This window comes from Festucalex cinctus, chromosome 19 (assembly GCF_051991245.1).
Source record: "Festucalex cinctus isolate MCC-2025b chromosome 19, RoL_Fcin_1.0, whole genome shotgun sequence".
Lineage (NCBI taxonomy): Eukaryota > Metazoa > Chordata > Actinopteri > Syngnathiformes > Syngnathidae > Festucalex > Festucalex cinctus.
This window is the reverse complement of record NC_135429.1, coordinates 19,304,337-19,323,478: the sequence shown is the minus strand read 5'-3', so window position 1 is coordinate 19,323,478 and position 19,142 is coordinate 19,304,337. Positions and strand designations below refer to the sequence as shown.

The following is a 19,142-nucleotide window of genomic DNA, read 5'->3' as shown; positions in this document are numbered from 1 at the left end:
CTTTACATTTCAAAGAAATCTCAAAGTTTCAAAAAATATCACAAGCAAAAATGAACAAGGTTGCAAGACAACTCATTAAATAAGAAGAATAGACCTACACTTCATTAGACTCTTGATTTGACTACAATCACCCCTGCCCCCCCTTATGGGCATCACATGGTACAATTTAACAATTATATGTTTAGTTCTTCATGTAAGTTGATTAAATGATTAATTAAATATTCCCATGCAATATCCATTCATAAATTATCATTTTGAGAGAGAGAGAGAAAGAGAATCGTCATTTCAGACGTCGGCCTACCCATAATGCCCTTGTCACCTGACCAATCAAACGCATGAAAACGCCCTATTTAAGACATTCGTAAACGAGGTCAAAGTGTGGATTTCCACTTCTTCAACGGAGGGGGACAGCGTCAACATTCAAGCACACCTTGAGTGGTGAGTAGTACAGTTGTCGATGTATGCGGCGAACTGGTAGAAACAAGTGTGCGCTTTCAATCACGCTCCCCAAATTGTGAAGGAAACAGTCAACGGTGTGGTGTCTCATTTATAAGTTCAGCTAGTGGAAAAACAGGTAAAATATGCATGCTAACGTCACCGTTTTTCTTTTCAGTATTTCCCACATTTAAATCATTGTGAAGTCACCGTTTTGTTTGTGACACCTGAATGGCGTTTCCCTAATTGGTAACTAGCACATGCCAATTTATTGCTTATCTGTAAGTATTTTAATAAATCTTGGACTGTTTTGTTTAGATCCATGTAGTTAATTTGTGGAATCATATTTAGTGTTATCTTGTAATGAAACAATGGAGTGTACGCTTGACTAATTATATTCAATATAATTACTTTCATTTCAAATGAATTATTACTATAACCTTTAAACTTGAAGTCAAGCGTAAAGTTGAAATTATAACAAATGGGTGAAGAGCGGCAGATAACGGAAATCAGTGTTCATGTCCAGGCAGAGCTCACCTGTCCTGAATTAACTCCTAATTGCCCAGCTTAGTTGCTGTATGTTTTTGAATTTGATGGTGGTAGTTCCGATTGAAATGGGTATTAACCATTTCATAAAGGTCGGCTAGGTCTAATTCATGCTTTAATTGGGTTAAAAATAAATTTCTAAATTATTTTAGAATTTAATTAAGGTTTATTAAAAGTACTTAAGTCGACTGTCTTGGATAATTCCTAAGCAAAAAAAAAAAAAAGGTGACTTGGGCAGTCACACATGCCTAATTGCCTTCGAATGGCTCAAGACTTGAAATTTCAGTTTAAAACGTGAACTATATGAAATGATTTTAAACCAGTTTATAGTAGGGGTGTGAATTGCCTAGTACCTGACGATTCGATTCGTGTCACCATTCGATTCAGATTAATCCCGATACAAATTTATAAGTCGATTGTTGCAAATTTTTTTTCATTCAAATTTAGAAAATACTAATCAGTAAGCTTGTAGAGTGTAAGATTTATATGAAAATGCATTTATCTGAAATTTCAGTCTTATATTAGTTGTAATCTGTTTCATGTTTGAACAGCATTAAAATAAAATATTAAGGCTTAATGTTCCGTTCATATAACATTCTTCCATGCTCAAGGTGTGAATCCTAACCCGAAGTCAGACGTTTTGTTGAATATTCTTCCATTAAAAATGGAAGTTTAAAAATCGATTCACACAAAAAAAGGCAATGATAAGACATCGAATCGGTAAAACTACCGAATGAACAATCCTGAGCTCTTAAAAAATAAATAAATAAAATAATCAATTCAGCCGCCTATTGAATCGATTCGAGAATCACGATATATCGCCGAATCGTTTATTTTTTTTTTTATATATATATATATATATATATATATATATATATATATATATATATATATACACACCCCTAGTAAATCGCATCTTTAATCCTTTTCAGAGATTAAATGTGTTGAGAGTTCGGCAAAGCCGAGTAATTTGGATCCCAAAGCAGACAAACAAAAGGGTTTATTCAAGACAAAGCGCACGCGGAATAAATCAAAAGGCACTACAACTGCACGACCCTCAAAGTACAACGCAAAATAACTTCTATACGCGTAACACAAAACAATGTACTTACTCTAGTAGGTGTAAACGTGAAGGACACAACACGAGAGTACATAAAATTAGTGATGTGCTTCTCGGGTCGAATCCCTGAAGCGTGTGCCGAGTAATGGAGATGAGTGGTTCATGAACCGCGATTCAATGCGTGTCGATGACGTACGTGATGACGTTTGAAGCCCCGCGAAGCGGGTGTACCACGTGACTGATTCAGGAAATGATTCGCTAGGTTTGAGTGTAGTTCGAAATAAAAGCGGCAAAGAAACGCTATGGATTCCCCTTCACTTTTTCTGTTTTCGGGTCCCTTATTGCGCTACTTTTTTTTTGCTTTTGGCATTCGATTTGCCGAGCTTCTTTTTGCGATGGAACCAGCAAGAAAGAGATTTTCCCTTGTTTGGGACTGGAGCACTTTGAGCAGATCTCACCTCAGAAAATAATGCACTGCAATTACAGTACTATTTTAACAGATTCCAATAATAAAATAAAATAAAATGTGACAACACATAAAATTCACATTTTTCTGTTCACAGTTGAAAGTCCCCTTCAGTCCTGGAATCACAGAAATATACGCGTCCAATTCTATACAAACTTGCTATCTCATATCGATGCACCCCTGCTTCATTAGTACCATGTGAAAGAGTTTTTTTTTCCCCAAAGGAGGTGAAATTCTCTGCAAAAACAAACAAACCGCCTGAGTCCAAAAACTTTGGAAAAAATATTGTTTTTAAATAAATATGAATAAGCACTTTATTTTACCTCATTTCACATTTTCACTTGTTGCATAAGCACAAACATAGACAAAGTAACACAACAATTCATGCTAAAACACTCTTCAAATATATATTCTTTTGTATTTAGAGCATGATTTACAAAATTACACCCCACCATTTTATTGCGTGCACCAAGCATGTTATACATTTTTCTGTCCACATGATGGCGTAGTCGAGGAAATGAATCATCTTGAAGCCCCTACGTGTGTGTGACGCTTTTCACTGCAGGGCTTCACTGCTTTACGGGGCTTCATTTTGCCATCACTAGTTATCATGCATGTTGGAAAGCCTCAGTCTCAAGGACCCATCCCGGAACTGACATGCAGTCTTGAAGAGCAAGGTGCCACAGTTTTAATAAAATAAAACGGTTGTTCAGACCTGTTGGTCATTGCATGCCTGTGCACTGACCTGTTCTCGGGTGAACCACGTTATGGTGAGGGAACACTGTATTGCTCACGGGTTTTGAGCCATTGGTCACTTGTTTGCATTTATGTGTGATGACATAGTCATGCTTGTTCCTTATTGACAGTTAAAATACAAATTTAAAAAAAAAAAAGTATTTTTTTTTAGTACTTATAACATTAATTTTGTGTGTCCTGTGTTGCAGTGCACAAACTATGGTCTCTAAAAGATTCCGGACAAGTTGAAGCCATTATTGGACCATACATATTGTATGACAGCTCATTTCGAAGCCTGTCTGGAAAGACGTGGCTGTCTGAGGTCAGAGCACTGACACACTAATACCATAAGTTGAAGATGTGTCTGTCTTCATATCCAGTCATTGTTATCTTTATTTCTATTTCAACAGATCATTGATTCCTATTTACACCTAATTTTACAGGAAAAAGCAGTAAGTGTCATTCATAGCCTTTTTTTTTTTTCTTGTCTATTTTTTTAATTTAAAATTTTCACATTAACATACATGCAATCACAGAAATCCGTGTACAGAATGGAGGCAACCATTGCAACAGAACTCTTCTTTCGTGGCCAATTCAGAGTTTCTCAAAAGGTCTATATATTATGGTTATATTTTGGATATGAACTTAGATTGAGTTGCTTTTTGGTTTCCGTTTGTTTTTCTTTCAGATGAAATTGTCTGACTGTCAAACCTGGATCTGCCCAGTTAATGTTGGTGGTCACTGGATTTTAGCGGTGATGATGAAGATTACGTCACTCATGCTGTGAAGTTTTTACAGATTGTAAGAGTGGGTCATTGTCATTGACCCTTTGGGAAATGAAAAACAATACGAGTGGAAAACTGTCCGTAATTTGAGGTTGGTGTAAAATGTTATTGTCTTAATGTCCTTTGTCATATTTGTTGTTTATAATACTTCTAAATGTTGCTTAAACAACCATTTTTCAACTGCAGGAATTTCTGGAAGAGCACGAAGGCCGAGCCACGGAAGTGGATTTCAAAATCTCTGCCACACAAACTGCAGCAAGATGGGTCAAGTTGTGGAGTCTTACTTTTAAAGGTATAAACAACCCGGATGCACGCATTTGAGGTTAATGTGTATATTTCTACTAACCATGTGGCCTTTTCAGTTTGCAGAGCAGTATGTGAAAGATGGCAGTGTAGACTCTGTTGAAACAAACGTGGAGGAAATGACAGCTGCAAGGCTTCAAATTGTAGCCACGCTTTTGAAATCCAAAGGTAATTATTATATTATAAAGCAAAGTACCACCTGCTGGCACAAAGCTGAAAGATCCAAAGTATTTTAAGAATATTTATAATCTTCCCCTTTATAATACCCAAAACTAAATGACAGTATATTAATCACAATAATACATTTTGGCTCTTAGTCTCTAAGCACATTATAAAGGACTCTGTTTTATTGTTTGATTTGTTTTATTACAGTGTCGGTGGATGATTACTGTGTGTCCTGTGGTATGCTGGCGAAAGCATCATTGCTATGGTACAGTGACAGATGCTTGTACTACACTTATTCAAAAACAATTTGGGGGCTTCACTAATGTGTGGTTTTTTTTTTTTCTTCCGCATGGTTTTTTTAAGGTGCAATGTGAATTATGTCTGCGGTGGACACATTCTGAATGTGCAGGAGGATACGCTGATGTTTTTAAGTGTAAAAAATGCAGCTTAAATGGCTGAGGTTGTGTCGTTTTTGTAGCTTTTATGTTTTTGTACTTTAATTGTGTGTGTATATGGCAAAGTTTAAACATCCGTAATGGCTGACATTTCCAATGATTTGAAAATGTTGAGAGGGTCTTTCCACATCATCCCAAGTGGCCGCCAACTGCCGAGGACGCCACCTTGGACTGGCGTGAAGAAACGCTTGGACTTTTGTAAAGACGAGAAAGAAAATGTCAACAATGCTGTAGCCATGCATTGTTTGTGAAGTAAAATGCTTTTTTGAGAGTCTAAATATGGGTGAAAACTCACAAAACTTTGCACACACACCAGACCTGTCTGGAACATGAATATTTTATTTAGAGATTTGTTGTGCAATTTGTAATAAATGGCTCAATAGCGCCCTCTAGACATTTTTATGAAGTCTTTCAGATTATATGATTCAGCTCGATGTGTGAATATTGGCAGGCATGCCGAATATATTCAAAAAGTATTCTATATAGCCATGTGCCAATCCATTTTGATTTTAATTTGTTAATTGTGCATCGTTTTTGGCCTTTCCATGAAACTTTAAAAACACAAAGCATGGCAAAAACGTTTACAATTTAGATGGTTTCCTATTTGACAGTACCCCAACGTGCCAGTACCCCGACGTGCAGATACCCCAACGTGGCCCGGGTTGCGAGGGCCCTTTATAGCTGCTCGCAGCTCTAGTTATTCTTTTTATTTGTTATTATTCTTTTCCGCAAACAATCACATTTTTGAGACACTAAACGTGAACGAAAACTCACCAAACTTTACACGCAGATCGGGCCTGCCGAAAAATTTGATATTTTAAAGTCGCCATACATACAAAAAAATGGCTCTGTAGCGCCACCTACATAGCTTAAACGGATCCCTGTCCCGCTACGATTGTCCTACGGCTATGAAAATTGTGTGGCACCTGTAGCATATCTAGATGAACAAAAACCTCTTTGATCTGTGTACCCTAAAATAGACAGGAAGTGAGATATGAGTATTTAAATGTCCAATTTTTGCACATTTACAGGGGTCATACTTTTGCCCGCTTCTCCTACACGGTTAACCCGATTGACTTCAAACTTGGGCTGTACCATCTCAAGACCTGGGACAACATCATGGTAAAAAATCAAAAAATTTTGACCTACTATATGACGGGGGTGAGGCATCAAATTTAGAGTTTCAAAACTCTTAACGTAGTATTGCCGGTTGTACGTTTAACCTAGAGCTACGAAAATTGGTACACATATGTAACAGACTATGATCTACAAAAAAGTCAGTTGGTGCCATATGCTAAACCCAACAGGAAGTCCGCCAGAGGCGGGGCATCAAATTTTGCGTTTCAAAATTCTTACTTAAGCATTCCCGGCTGTACGTTTCAACCGAGAGTTACCAAAATTTGAAGACGTAACAGCCCTCAAGGTACAAAAAACTCTTTTTGAACCATATGCTAAACCTAACAGGAAGTCCGCCATTTTGATTTAATTTGGAACGTGTTGCCATTTTTTTGGTCGTTTCATAGGGGTCTTATTTTAACGAACTCCTACAGAGTTTATCCGATCATCTTCAAACTTGGTGTGATTCATCTTAAGATGTTGAAGATGAAAGGTTATTGAAAGCTTTTTATTTCGTCGCACGCTGTTGCCGTGGCATGCACTTGTTTGCAAAGGAAAAAAATTCTTCTTAAGGAAGAATTCCCAGTTGTACGAAGCAGCTAGAGCTACGAAAATTTGTATACATATGTAACAGCCCACAATGTACAAAAAAGTCTCTTGGTGCTATGTGCTAAACCCAACAGGAAGTCCCCCAGGGGCCGGGCATCACATTTTGAGCTAAAAAACTCCTCTTTAACGAAGCATTCCCGGTTGTACGTTTTACCTAGAGTTACCAAAATTTGAAGACATATGTAACAGGCCTCGAGGTACAAAAAACTATTTTTGAACCATATGCTAAACCTAACAGGAAGTCCGCCATTTTGATTTAATTTGGAACGTGTTGCCATTTTTTTGGCCGTTTCGTAGGGGTCTTATTTTAACGAACTCCTCCTACAGAGTTTATCCCATCATCTTCAAACTTGGTGTGATTCATCTTAAGATGTTGAAGATGAAAAGTTATTGAAAGCTTTTTATTTCGTCGCACGCTGTTGCCGTGGCATGCACTTGTTTGCAATGGAAAAAAATTATTCTTAAGGAAGAATTCCCAGTTGTACGAAGCAGCTAGAGCTATGAAAATTTGTAGACATATGTAACAGCCCACAATGTACAAAAAAGTCTCTTGGTGCTATGTGCTAAACCCAACAGGAATTCCCCCATTTTGTGCTAAAAAAAAAACTCCTCTTTAACGAAGCATTCACGGTTGTACGTTTCACCTCGATCTATGATCATTTGGAGGCATACATAAGAGCCCACGATGTACAAAAAAATTCTCTTTGAACCATATGTTAAACCAAACAGGAAGTCTGAGATTTTGATTTACTTTGGTATTTGTAGCCACTTTTTGGGGCCTTTTATAGGGGTCATATTTTCTGCAAAACTTATCACATCGTCTTCATTCTTTGGCATGTTTCATCTTAAGATATTTAAGATGAAAAGTTATTGAATTTTTTTATTTTGTCACACGCCTTTGCTGTAGCGATGCATTGTTTGCAAAGAAATTTTTTTTTTGAGAGTCTAAACATGGGCAAAAACACAAAATTTTGCACACCGATCAGATCTCTCACGAACATGAATATTTTATAATTTGTTGTGCAATTTGTAATAAATGGCTCAATAGCGCCGTCTAGATATTTTTATGAAGTATATCCGATTATATGGTTCAGCTAGATGTGTGAATATTGGGAGGCATACCTATCAGCCTAATACTTCCAAAAATTATTCTATAGCCATGTGCCAATCCATTTAGATTTTATTTTAATTGTGCATCATTTTTGGCCTTCCATGAAACTTTGCAAACACAAAGCATGTCAAAAACATTTACAATTTAGACGGTTTCCTATGAAACAGTACCCCGACATGCAAATACCCCAACGTGGCCCAGGTTGCGAGGGCCCTTTATAGCTGCTCGCAGCTCTAGTTATTCTTCTTCTTCTTCTTCTTTATTCTCCGCAAACGATCACAATTTTGGGTACCTAAACCTACCTAATTAAAATAAAATACGTGTCCTGCGATTGGCTGGCAACCAGTTCATGGTGTACCACGCCTGCTGTCCATAGCCAGCTGAGATAGGCTCCAGCATCCCCCACGACCCTTGTGAGGAGCAAGCGGTTCAGAAGATGGATGGATGGATGGAAATACACGACAGACAAGTAAACTTAATTGAACCTTAGTGCTTTTTGCGCAACCCGGATCGTGTGACATTTTTCACAACATTCCTAAGAAGGTGTTGAAAGGCCAAATTGACAACAGGTGTTTGAAAAAAAACAAAAACAAAAACAAGCAGACACAGTCATACCTGCATGCCTTCATTACTTCAAGCGGCTTATAATCGCAACTCATCTCGCCTTCGTGATGAGTGGACCTTATCATGAAATCAACTCATTTGTTTGTCAGTTAACGCCTTAAAGCATGAGTAGAATATTTTTCATGATTATGTCGTGTTCTTCTGCAGATGAGGCACCAGTGCTCACGAAATCTGCGAAGGCATCCGTGGCAATGATGTGTATCTCGCTGGTGCTTGTCTTCCTGTTGTGCTTTGGCTTTTCTTGGAGGCGAAGAGATGGTGAATATTTTCTTTTTTTTTTTCTTTTTTTTATTGATTCATCTGTCGATGTTTTTTTTTTCTATGCTTTTAATTAAAACATGACACTATTTCAAATTACCATAAATAATTATATTAAAAACTCATTTACTCGCAAAAACGTATAAATATGTTCTATTTTAAATATTACCATGCTCCCAAAGATGTATTTATACGTTTTGGCTTTGATGCAGCCCCTGAACCGAAGCGAATGCTTGAAGCTATTACATTAGTTATTACAAAAACGGCCAGCAGATGGCAGCAGAGCATAAGAGATCAAAAAGCTCTTTTACCCACTATTTTAAACTTAGCCATATTCTAATGCTAATTGATGCAACATGGAAACAGGTAGAAATGTACTTTTTTTCCCTGATAAAATAAGAATCTCTAATCTTTCTTTTGGTAGATTCCATGTTTTTATAGCAGTAGGACACAATATTTTATGGGCCTTGCAAAATCAGTCAAAATCCAGTAAAACAGCGAAAATGTCGTGGGAGTGAATGAGTTAAGATTTAGATACTGATTTGGTTCGTATCATGTAAGAAAATAGGGAAAAAAGGTTGATATTTTTTTTTTTACAAAGTGAAAGAAAATGCATTTATTTATTTATTTATTTTGATTTGACACGATTATCAGCTTTCATGGAGGACGAAAGAAATCAGACTGTTGAGAAGTTGAAAATTCGATTTTGGACAATTTTAAATTAAAAAAGGTATCCAAATGATTCAAATTTTCTAAACGATTAATATATATATATATATATATAATGAGTCATAATTGACATTGACTTTTACTTTTTAATGTTTTTTTTTTGTTTTTTTTTACTTTTGGCCGCATGTTTTTACTTTTCTTTTCTTTCTTTTCTTCCATTTCTTTTTTCCTTTCTTTTTTGGTTTTTTGTTTGTTTTTACCGTTTCTCCAGCAGAAAACACGTTTTTTTTTTTTTGTTTTTTTTTTTTTTTTTTTTACAATTTTAAGAAACCATCATAATTTTTATTTAAAAAATGCCATATCTTTCTCACAACCGTCTTTTTTTGGCTATGTTAATATTTATTATTTTTTAAAAATGGCCAATATTAATCAGATTTAAAACTAAAGTAGTCGCTTAGTTGTTAAAAAAGTTAAAAAAGTTAAAAGCTAAACTGTCACGTGTCATGTCTCTCCGCTGTCAATCAGAGAAGCAAAAGTCTCTGGCGGTCTCGGGAATCATCCTCCCTCCTCGCATCGTGGTGGGTCAAAAGGGCAGAGTGAGCGTGAGTATCGAAGGCAGGAGGGTGGACCGGGTCCAGACCGCCTGGTTCCTCAATGACACGCCAATCTCCGACACCTCCCTCACAGGTAGGAAAGTCACGCCAGGAAGGTTGACTGTTTGCATTGGATGAATGCGAAACAGCATTCAGACTAATGCCTCTTTTATGACATAAGGAAAAAATAGGTATTAAGTTTAAGTACCTCAGTTGATAGACACTTATTGTTTACATGCCATCATTCAACTGCTGAGCTCTTCTGAGATTTGTTGCTAGTCAAAACAACAGAGACAAAGGGTGTAATCCAGGGTTTTTCAAACTGGGGTACAGGGCCGCTGGGTGTCCACGAGCTGTAACTTTAAGGTCCAGCTCTTCGCTGTTTCATGTACAGCACTTTGAATACAGCAATGCATGTTTTTAAAGCACTTTGTAAATCAAGTTGAGTTGAGTTTTATTTATCATGTACAGTGGTACCTCTACTTACGAAATTAATTGGTTCTGGAAGAAAGTTCTTAAGTAGAAAAGTTTGTAAGTAGAGACGCATTTTCCATGTAAATGCCCTAATCCGTTCCAAGCCTCCCAAAATTCAGACATAAATGTTTTATGAAGCATAAAAATGCATCAAAACATGTAACAAATACATGTTACAATTAGATTATTGCACAATAAATGAGAATTGCGCATAATGTAAAAAACAAAGAATAAAAATGATGGTCATTTACCTTTTTAACTGCTTGTCCTCATCGTTTTTTGCCCTCTTTGGTTCATGTTCTCCTCTCTCAGAAGTGTTTTTTTTTTTTTTTTTTTGCCTGGTGTTTTGTAAAGAACTTATCCATGGATGTTTGCTTTTTTTTTTTTTTTTTTTAAACAATCCTTCGGAAATGTCCAAGGCAAGCATCATCTTAGTGAGCAAACGCCCGACTGGTGAACACTTTTTCTGGGCGATTCTTTTTAAACAAATTCTGAAACTTCATGGAAACTTCCGGCATGGCGAGGCATCTTTTTCCCAAAAAAAAGGCCCGTCTCGTCGCAATTCAAAACTTACTGTGCCTTCATCAATCACCAATTGTTTGAATTTTTGCACAAATTCGTCGGCCGTTCGTTCATACATTTAGGAAAAACTATCGGAACGCCTCATGGGCCGCGGGATGAATGATGAGGACGCTGTATAGACACCGATCTAATATGATTTAATGCTTTTAATGACTATTATTGACTGACTCTCTATACGCTCTCTTGCTATTCATCTTCATTCTGCTAACAAATGTCCAAATGTAGGGACGTCCAGAGCAAACTTTAACTGCCTCTATACCCCCCTAACCACCATCCATCTGCCCTACGGCCTAACTCTCACCTCCCCAGCACCGGAGAAAGGTCCTTTGCTTCCCTCTAGAGGAGAGATGGGTTACTACAAGCTGCACTGCCAGGGGCCCCTGCACTCAACAGGAAGCGGAGTCCAGCAGCTGGTCTCGTCGCTGACCTTCATCCCGCAGATTTCCATCCACAAGGGGGCAGTGTTTAAGTGCCAGGTTTCCTACGCAGGCAAAGACAAGATTGTGATGGAGAGAGCGTCAGAGAGGTTCACGGTTCTTTGTAAGGAGTTTGTAGTCGTTGGTTTGCATGCACTTTTTTTTTTTTTTTTTGAAGAAATCACACTGATTTTGTTTGTGAATTTTACCCTTTCAGCTGCACCAGAGGTTTCCGAAATTCAGCTGGCAGAAACGCCAGACAACTCAGGTGAGGCAGATGTATTAATGGGACCACTGTGAGTGACTGACAATATTGTACTATAATATTATAGATATAAAATTTGGGTTCATAATATAGAAATGTACTTATTGTTTTCTTTAACCGCTTGCTACTCGTGGGGGTGCTGGAGCCTATCCCCAGCTGGCTCCGGGCAGTAGGCGGGGTGCACCCTGAACTGGATGCCAGCCAATTGCAGTTCAATGAAAATATAACATTAAATAATCATAAATACAGTCAATCAAGTCATGAATTTACATTTATTAGATTCATCAAACTGTTTCTTCCTATACTCGGTTGCCTCCTCTTGTTATGATGTGGGATTGGCCCATGTCATGGTTTAAAAATAAATAAAAAAATATTTGTAAAAGTTTAAATAAATAAATACATAAATAAATAAATAAATGCAGGGTTTTTTCATATATATATATGTGTATATATATATATATATATATATATATGTATATGTAAATGTATCATATAGCCTAGTCCATCTCTCAATTAAAAAAAAAATTAAAAAAAATAAATCAGTGGTCCTCTGAGGCTTAAAGTTTGCCCACCACTGGTTAACTAGTGCTTAGTTAACTAGTTAACATGGTAACAATAATTTTTTTTAAATGGCTTATCTTTAAAAAAAAATAAGGGCATTTCTAAGTTACCATCAAACTTTTTAATTGTTGTTTACAGTCTATGTGCATAATGCCACTGTATCTTTTTTTTCCAGGCTTACACTGTGCTCCCCTTTGGGAGCATGGCTCAAGTCTTTTTTTTTTTTTTAGGTGTTTTTATTGAGATCGATTATAAAATTTTACCGTGTATTGAGTGTCTAGAAAGTCTCCTCTAATAATTTATTATTATTATTATTATTATTATTATTATTTTCCGTTTGTCCGGTCTCCCTCTGTTGTTCATTGTTTTTCCATCTTTGATTTTAAATGCAATTCCCGCTCTGCAGACGTCATCAGCATGACCGTACGAGCGTCCCATTTCCACCCGGACGTCATCACCTTTCGCTGGTTCTGCCAGGGGGGAGAGCCGAGCCCAGTGGCGTCCCAGGCCTCAACCTCCCCTCGACCCAATTCCGAGGGCTTCTTTTCGGCGTCCAGTCAGTGCAAATTGAACTGGAACAGGGGGGCACCAGAGTTTGGGTCAGCGTCCATCCCATCGCCCTCAAGCAGCCGGTCACTCGGGAGACCAGAGGTCAGAGAGGAGAGTGAACACGGCGCTCGCTGTTAAACATAAATATCCACATCCTGCTTTTTTTTCCCACGCAGGCTTCATCAAGCAGCCACGCGTGTCCGACATCTCATCCGCCACCTCAGCATCCGACCAGATGCTGACCCTGGGGTGCGAGATCACCGATTTCTACCCGCCTGATGTTACGGTCACTTGGCTGAAAGTGAGAGGGGGCGAGCGAGATGACAGCGAGGACGAGGTGATGGAGGGCGGGGAGCTGTGGGGCCCCGTGGAGATTCACTCCAGACTCTACAGGACCACGGCCACTTTGAGGGCCGCCAACAACCGTGAGAAAAAACAGCGAGGGGGAGGGATCAAATGCAGAGTCGAGCACCTTTCCCTACAAGAACCTATTGAGAGGCTTTGGAGAAATGTTGACATTGGTAAGAATGAATCACTCGCTCTTTTCTTTTTCTTTGTACCTTTATTTATTCAAGGAGGGGTGATGACGCTCTTATTGGGAACAATTAATACAATACGAATGCTGTGTGTAAACATGGAACTAACAATTTCAAAAGGTTCAATAAAGGCTTTCATTTGTTTATAAGTTATGTTTTAAAAGATAACTTAAGATAGATTTAACTATTTTTTTTTTTATACCAACAGTGAAATCAATATTGAGAAAATAGCAGTGGTTCTAAAATAGACCCTTGTGGAACTCCAATACAGATAGATATACAAAGCTAAATGGACTCAAATTGATTGGTCATTAACCATCATTCAGATGTGGCAAAAATACTCGCACTGTGTATGTAAGTACAGATGTAGATGTGTTAAAAAATTAAAAAATAAAAATACTAGAAAAAGTAGATGGACTGACTTCAAGCAAAGTACTTATATACAAACTTGCCCTGCCTCATCTATACACGCCACAAGATGGAGTTGAAGTACATTTGTTTACATGCCTGACGCAATAAAACTCCTCCCCTCAGTTCGACGTACTTTCTTAGTAACAAGATGCCGCCAGATGGCGCCAAATTACCATTTTTATATCTACTATGGCTAATTGCGATTCCCCGCTTGTTTTGTACTCTTTCTGTAATACCATAAGATGCCACAAGATGGTGCCAAAGCACATTGATGACTAAAATAGTCATGGTCAAGATCAGCAAATGCGACTGTGTATTTTTTTATATCCATCTATCCATTTTCTTGACCGCTTATTCCTCACAAGGGTCGCAGGGGGTGCTGGAGTCTATCTCAGCTGGCTCTGGGCAGTAGGCGGGGGACACCCTAGACTGGTCGCCAGCCAATCGCAGTATTTTTATTTTTTATTTTTTTATATATATATATATATATCTAGCTTAACTCCTCTATAAGTCATTCATATTTAAGGGTATTGTAAGATGAATTTAAAATTATATTTTGGATCATAGTTTGTGGTATACTTACCATTTAAACAATTAATATCGACAATTATAAACATTTTTAGAGGGGCATCAACTATCACAAAAATTTAATTATAAAACCCGATAGAATTTCACTGAAATCACTGCTTAGTTCGTTAAAATAAAATAAAATAAAATAAAATAAAATACATGCTAAAAAGAAACAGCACCATCTAGTGGAGTAAGTGCAGACTGCAGATTCATTCCTCTTACTTTTTGTATTAAACTACAATGGCAAACCGTTTTTCATTGACTTTGACACGTTGTGTTCCAAGTTGCTCCCAGCATCCCTTCATCCACTTCGGTGTGCTGGAGCAGCGAAGGAGTGGGCGTATTCTCTCTCCTGTTGAAGGGAGGTCACCCTAAGGTCAAGTTACTGTGGACGGCGGGCGGGACCACCCTATCGCCGCTGGAGTCCAGTGAGACGGAGAAGATAGGAGATGATGGCCAGAGGGAGCTTAAAAGTGTGTGCGCCCTCGAAAGGGCTACACAAGCACTCAATCGGAGCAAGAAACGGAGGAACGGACGTGGACTAAGTAACGTTACATCCAATGACATACCTAATATAGTGTCCAGGCCACTGTCTCATTTAACACATTCATTGCCAGACCAGCAAAAAAAAATGCATCATTTGACGTCTTTTTCCGTCAATGGCAGTGAATGAGTTAATGTCTCCATTTCAGAAACCAAAGCAGCTGTCACATATCCGGACACCGAAGGGATAGCGTACATCGACGAGAAAGTGGAGGGAGAGAACAACAGCAACAACGAGGAAAAATACGAGGAAACAAAGTCATCAGATGGGGACGAGGGCAGTGAGGACGATGACGACGATGAACGAGAGTTGGACTCGGGAGCTTTATACATCAACAGAGTTAATTTGACCAAGGGGAGCAGGGAAAGCGAGAGAGCTCGCCTGAGAGTTGTTGTGGAGCTCACACACCCTGCACTCAAAATTCCCGTTTACAGAAGCTGGACAGGTAAGACAACACAGATCCACCGTTTGTTTATTAACACATTCACTGCCAGCCCAGCAAAAATGCATTATTTGACGTCTTTTTTTCGTCAATGGCAGTCAATGACTTAAGATGAGATGTAACCAAAATTGATGGATTTTTAAGCAACATTTGCCTTTAAAAAAAAAAAAAAAAGGAAAAAAGGATGCTGCAATATAATCACAAAATATATTGGCACATTGTGTTTAACACATTCACCTACCAGTCCAGCAAAAATGCATTATTTGACGTCTTTTTCCGTCAATGGCAGTCAATGAGTTAAATTGCAATATTTTTATGTCACTATATGCGTTCTAATTTTCTTCACGTCGTCCTTTCTTTCAGAGCCCAATGAGGAAATATCTTCCATGTAAAAATCCTGACAGTTACAAGAAGCATTGAAGTATCTCCATTTACATATTTTGTACACTTTTTAGAAAGTAATATTTAATCTAGTTTTTATATTTGTCATTGAGGAAAATTGTTGCTTCCAGTAGTTTAGGTGTTTATTTATTATATTTCTCTCTTGATGATTTGCAAATGTGTGTATTTTTGTACAAATATATTTTACCATAAAATCCTATGATGTAAATTACTATATAATTTAGCAAATAAAATCTGACTACAATTTGGAGTGGAAATAAGTCTACTATTGTGTTTTTTTTTTTTTGTTTTTTTTTTTTTGTCACCATGCAAAACTGATGTCGGTCATTGAGTTACTTCTCATTTCATATTAAACTCATAGTTGTTTTTTTTCCTGATACATGACCGCAGTGCATTTCACAGCGGTCAAAATACAGGATGCTGTTTTTAAGTTCTTCTTGTGCAAAAGACCGACTGTGAAAAGGTAGTTACATAATGTGATGTGGTAAAGCGCGGTGGTGTTCATGAGAAACAAACTCTGTGGCCACAACATTAGGTACTATTTTGTCCCTCATTGACCGCCAGGCGGCGGTGTGTAACTATTCGTGTTTATTTTTATTTTTATTATTTTTCATTGCAAAATCTACAATAATCTTTGTAAGTGAACCATTTCTGAAGAGGTTTGGGGATCATTGAATGTGGACTGTTATATTTATGGTTAAACTATTAAAATAGGACATTAAAATCCCTTTTTGAGAAAACTCAGTATTTGTTTTTATATAAAATATATAGTACAACATTTTTTTTTAACACATTCACATTTACATACACCAAAGAAATCTTTCAATATAAAGGGTTTCTTTTATTATAATACTGTCTCAATTTGGAGAGGAAACACTCCTCCTCAGCTGTGTTTAATTACGCTCCTCATTGACCGGAAGGCTTTACGTTATATGAGGAACTGAAGCATATGCTAATGAGAACAAACATTTTGACGCCGTTTGGTGCGAACGCAAACCTCATGCCAGGCAGCAAAACATTTGCGCTTTTATTGTGGGCCACTTTCTTGTTGGTTCCACCGCAAAATGGCAAAATGAAGCCCTGCAGTGAAATGCTTCACACACGTAGGGGCTTCAAGATGATTCATTTCCTCGACTACGCCATCATGTGGACAGAAAAATGTATAACATGGTGCATGCAATAAAATGGTGGGGTGCAAATCATGCTCTAAATACAAAAGAATATATATTTGAAGAGTGTTTTAACATGAATTGTTCTGTGTTACTTTGTCTATGTTTGCACTTATGCAACAAGTGAAAATGTGAAATGAGGTAAAATAAAGTGCTTATTCATTTTTTATTTAAAAACAATATTTTTTCCGAAGTTTTTGGACTCAGGCGGTTTGTTTGTTTTTGCAGAGAATTTCACCTGCTTTGGAAAAAAACTCTTTCACATGGTACTGATGAAGCAGGGGTGCATCGATATGAGATAGCAAGTTTGTATAGAATTGGACGCGTATATTTCTGTGATTCCAGGACTGAAGGGGACTTTCAACTGTTAACAGAAAAATGTGAATTTTATGTGTTGTCACATTTTATTTTATTTTTGGAATCTGTTAAAATAGTAGTGTAGTGATTAGAACATAATTCACCCACGGAACGTTGGGACGAAGGGGGAGTTTGTTGGGATGAAAGGATGAAAGGATAAAAGAACAAAATGTTGGTAGGTCTGTGAGCCTCGCGCAGAGTGAGTTGTTGTTGCTGTTAAACGCTGAGAAGCTGATATCAATAAACCGCCGGTCTTTGGCTCCGGACTTCAACACTCTGCCTCCGACTCCCGTCACTGCTCGCTACAGTAGCGTAATTGCAGTGCATTACCTTCTGAGGTGAGATCTGCTCAAATTGCTCCCAAAGAAAGGGAAAATTTCTTTCTTGTTGGTTCCACCGCAAAAATAAGTTCGTCAAATCGAATGCCAAAAGCAAAAAAAAGTAGCGCAATAAGGGACCCGAAAACAAAAAGTGAAGGGGAATCCATAGCGTTTCTTTGTCGCTTTTATTTCGAACTACACTCAAACCTAGCGAATCATTTCCTGAATCAGTCACGTGGTACACCTGCTTCGTGGGGCTTCAAACGTCACCACGTACGTCATCAACACACACACTGACACGCCGTTCATGAACCACTCATCTACATTACTCGGCACACGCTTCAGGGATTCGACCCGAGAAGCACATCACTACAAGTAACGTTTTCTGGCAGCATTCTTGCAAGATGTCACAATATGAAGAAATAGTGGTATGGTTTTGTTTGATTGATAGTCTTATCTGCAACAGCCATCACAGTCTTACTGAAAATAATGCTTGGTATGCCTTACGCTGACTTATACGCATACGCGACAAATATGTCAATGTTGGCGTGCAATGCAAGAGTCATGTACATTTTGTACAAGTGAAGCTGAAAGTTTCTGAGGACGCTGGCGCACAAGACAAGTGTGGAGGGACATACTACAAACTACTTTCGTGTCGGCAACTAAAGAGTCACTTGGGGGGGGAATCCTCTACGGGACCCACATATCGTTTTGGCATCTACAATGAGGTAGGATTTTGCTTTCCTTTTTCCTTTTTAATTCTGCTGCAGACACCGTTCAAACAGGTGGCCCGTTCGAAGCAATATGTCAGCACATCCGCCCTATTAGATGTGGCAATTGTATTTGCCATTACATCGGCAAAAATAGTCAGATTGACTTTGAATGGGATAATATAATCAAAGGTAATAATAATTCCTTTTTAATCCAATGAGTTGTGGCTTGATGATACATCTCCAAGGAGAAACAGAAGGAGACATCTTTACAAATAGCTTCACTTTGCCTCATCCAATATGGCTATGGCGTCAACGTACCCACGACGCCACCGCAGTCTACTTTATGTGTGTGTACTGTAAATGCGGTCTATGATAATACTGTCAGCGGGCGCCATTCAATGGATAGATGCACGACAGTGCTACATAAATGTATCCAAATATATTGGGCAAGTTAATGCTGTCAGTGACACGACGAGGTAAGGTAGGACTCAGACGCAGGCGTAAGGTAAGCCACCAAGGCAGCAGGTTTATTTCCGGCCAACAGGTGTCTCCTCTCAAGCTGAGAGGAGAACAGGGAAGCAAAAAAGTGGAGAACAAAAAGCGCTCCACTAGGGAGGAAAAAACAGGCAAAAGGTACTGGGGACAACGAAAAGCGCTCCGCTAGGGAGGAAAAAGGGCACAAGGCAAAATGGGTAACAAAAGGCGCTCCACTGGGGAGGAAAAGGCACAAAAACAAGGCAAAAACACTTGGCAACATGAACGAGGCCATAAGGACTGTGGGACGCTTCCATGCACTGACTGTGACACTTCGGCAACGGAGGGGAGAATGCAGGTGGCTTTTATTGCTGTAGGTGATTGGTGGCAGGTGGTGATAATCAAGGGCGGGGACCGGTAATTAGGG

At 38.3% G+C, this 19,142-nt stretch overlaps 1 pseudogene across 1 annotated transcript; it reads left to right on the top strand.

Moving 5' to 3' along the window:
* The first annotated feature begins 389 nt into the window (after window positions 1-389).
* LOC144007475 (uncharacterized) lies at window positions 390-15,923 on the top strand (annotated as a pseudogene). The gene is made up of 18 exons (XR_013280188.1): window positions 390-438; window positions 521-574; window positions 3,452-3,564; window positions 3,653-3,694; window positions 3,779-3,853; window positions 3,931-4,118; window positions 4,214-4,319; window positions 4,390-4,498; window positions 4,703-4,760; window positions 8,558-8,668; window positions 9,863-10,024; window positions 11,296-11,526; window positions 11,620-11,670; window positions 12,635-12,879; window positions 12,954-13,298; window positions 14,579-14,839; window positions 14,987-15,283; window positions 15,644-15,923. The product of XR_013280188.1 is annotated as an uncharacterized LOC144007475 (transcript).
* Window positions 15,924-19,142: the final 3,219 nt, after the last annotated feature.